Source organism: Chenopodium album, chromosome 8 (assembly GCF_948465745.1).
Source record: "Chenopodium album chromosome 8, dcCheAlbu1.1, whole genome shotgun sequence".
Taxonomy (NCBI): domain Eukaryota; kingdom Viridiplantae; phylum Streptophyta; class Magnoliopsida; order Caryophyllales; family Amaranthaceae; genus Chenopodium; species Chenopodium album.
The window spans coordinates 34,488,665-34,491,782 of record NC_137841.1 but is presented as its reverse complement, the minus strand read 5'-3'; the positions used below and the strand labels follow the sequence as shown (position 1 = coordinate 34,491,782).

The 3,118-nt window shown below is 38.0% G+C and overlaps 1 non-coding gene across 1 annotated transcript; it reads left to right on the top strand.

Annotated features, from left to right (window-relative positions):
* The first annotated feature begins 2,804 nt into the window (after positions 1-2,804).
* On the top strand, positions 2,805-2,910 carry LOC145557072 (small nucleolar RNA R71). The gene has a single exon (XR_014092148.1). It is a non-coding gene; the product is annotated as a small nucleolar RNA R71 (small nucleolar RNA).
* Positions 2,911-3,118: the final 208 nt, after the last annotated feature.

Here is a 3,118-nt window from a genome sequence, read left to right as displayed (position 1 = left end):
TTTTTTTTCTTCTTTGGTGCGTTCTTCTGTGGGCTTTTCATTCAATATCATCCCAGAATTTTTGAACCCATCGAAATGATCAGTTTTTAAACATGAAGAATGTGGGTTCAACATCCCTAAAATAATGATAGCACCACAATGAACTCACCAAGTTCAAATTTTCTTCAAATTTTAGCACAATTTCCCTTTCTTACCTCACTAATATTTCTTACCCTTGTTACCACAAAATTCGATAAAATCGAACATACGTCACATCGAAAACCTCAAAACACCTATCCATTGCTCGTGCTCATTTGAATTAATCCATTTCCATGAATTCACCCTATAATTCTTAAAGAAAACAAGTGAAAGAAAAGAAAATAAAAGAAAGAAAATTAAGAAAATAGAAATCAAAAGAAAAAGGTTAGAAATATCCGGGTTGCCTCTCGGGAAGCGCTTGCTTATGGTCCTAAGCTCGACCCTTCCTCCAAATTGAGGGTCAAAGGACACCACCTTACTCAAAGTGGCGGAAAGTACAAACTTTTCTTCAATTTGTAGAAACTCCTCATTTGCTTGAACTTCAAAAACAACCTTCTCATTCTTCAACTTCATTCTCATTCGCTTCTTCTTAGAAGCCCTTGCCTTCTTCTTGGCCTTGTTCCTTCTTGTAGACGGGTTAACATTATCCACTTCCTTGGAACCATCCCCCTCCTCTTGAGGACAAAGCTAAAACCAATGTGGAATGTCAACTACCTCTTTGTTCGTAGCCTTTGAAAGCTCCTTTTCTTCTTCACTAACTTTCATGCCATCAAACTTCACAAGCACATCATAAAAAATCTCATGAACACCGTTAATGGAAGAATTAATCACACATATATTATCCAATGAACGAAGGGAATTATCGTTCATGATCCCTTTCACAAAAGACAAGGATTCATGCATCGGTTTTAGCTTAAAAGTTTCTTTTTCATTATCAACTCTCAAAGTGATACGACCTCTTTCAACATCTATTAGAGCAATCGAGGTATCTAAGAACGGTCTCCCTAGAATAATAGGAATGTTGTCATCCTCTTTAATTTCTAGCAGAATAAAATCTACGGGAATTGTGAAACCACCTATCCTAAGGGGAACATCCTCAACTCTTCCTTTTGGGAACTTAATGGATCTATCGGCCAATTGCAAGGTCATGTTCGCAGGAAGAAGTTCTCCTAGCTTAAGTTTCTTAAACACCGAGTAAGGCATAATGCTAACACTAGCACCTAGGTCACACAATGCATTTTCAAACAACTTACTCTTGATTTTGCAAGGAATGGAGAAATTACTCGTATCTTTCATCTTCATTGGTAGTTCATTGTGAATCAATGCACTACAGCACTTCCAAGCTCTACCAAATCTATCTCATTGCACTCTCTCTTGCCACTCAAAATATCCTTAAGAAATTTGGAATATTTAGGCATTTGGGTCATAACTTCGGTGAGAGACATAGAAAGATGGACCTCCTTCAACATGTTAAGGAATCTCCCAAATTGTTCATCTAATTTGTTCCTCATAAACTTTTGGGGATATGGAAGGTCGGGTTTTCTCACATCCTATTGCACTTTCTTACCACTCTTCTTCTTCTCATGGACTTCTTCTTTGCGCACACTCTTTGACACATCTTTCTCTTTTTCCTCACTTGAATCACAATCACTCTTCTTCTCATCCTCCTCTCTATACCTAGAAACTCTCTCTTCAAGTACTTTTCCACTCCTTGTGGTGATAAAATAAACGGATTTCTTAGGATCAACTCCTTGAGAGGGTAGTGAAGAAGGGCTAGCACGATCTTTCAAAGTGATGGCTATAGCATATTGTTGTATGTCATCATCTCATTGGACTTCTTATCACTCACCAATATGTAGGTGTTCAAAATCTTAATTTGGTTTCCAATGATATCCTCTAAGGCAGTCTTGGAAGATGGGGGTTGAGCATAAGAATTATCACCATTGCCTTGAGGTCTTGGAGCAAGTCCGGGTGGGGGTCCCCTTTGGTTGTTCTTTTGAAAATTTCCCCTATTTTGATTGTTCCAATTACCTCGGCCTTGATTGTTACCAAAATTTTGGTGTTGGCCACCAAATCGATGAGATTGGCCTTGATTTCCATACCCTTGGCTTTGGTTTTGATTACTATAACCTTGGTTATTATAGTTACCTCGTAAACCTTGATTTCCTTGGTTCCTATACCCACCATTGTTGTAGTTATCAAAACTACCTTGTTGGTGAGAATTCCTATTCCCAAAATTCCTTGGACCATCAAATCTTTTTCCATTGTTGTTATTGGAAACAAAATTCACTTGCACACAATCATTGTTTTCAACATCATCACAATTTTCAAAAGCATTTGGACAATTAGAAAAATTATGGTCATAAGACCCACAAACATCACAAAAGACACAACCACTTAGCATATTACTCGAGGTAGAAAGAGGAGTAGAGTAGAAGGTGTACATCTCCCTTTTATGTGAATGGGAAGACTTGGTGCAGTCGAAGAGGCACTCTTTAGCTCGGCTTTAATCAATGTCATCTCCTTTTCTAAGTTTGAGATTTGGGAAGACAATTTATTGATTGCATTAAGATGATCAACCGAATAACCGTTGAACCACTCTTGCTTGTGGACTCTCTCTCTCTCCCTCTTGCAAATCCATGTAGTGACGAACTACATCTTCAATTATATCAACAACCTTTTCTTCGGTCTTGTTTATTATCGAGCCTCTGGCTCCTACATCAAGACACGACTTCTCTTGGGGGCTTAATCCTCCATAGAAAAATTGTATGATATGATAAGTTGGAATTCCATGATGATGACATTCTCGTTGATACTCCTTGTATCTTTCCCAAGCCTCATACAAACTCTCACTAGGATTTTGCTTGAAACTTTGGATTAGAGTTCTTGCCTCGGCAGTCTTCTTTTGAGGATAGAAACTAGAAAGAAACTCCTTAGTAACCGCATCCCAAGTTCTCAAGGAATTAGGTTTCACTTCCTTATCCAACCATTCCAAATCCCTTCCGATTAGAAAAAACGAAAATAGCTTGAGCCTTATGAATTCTTGAGAAACCCCATTGACCTTGATGGTATTACAATACTTCTTGAATTCTTTGAGATT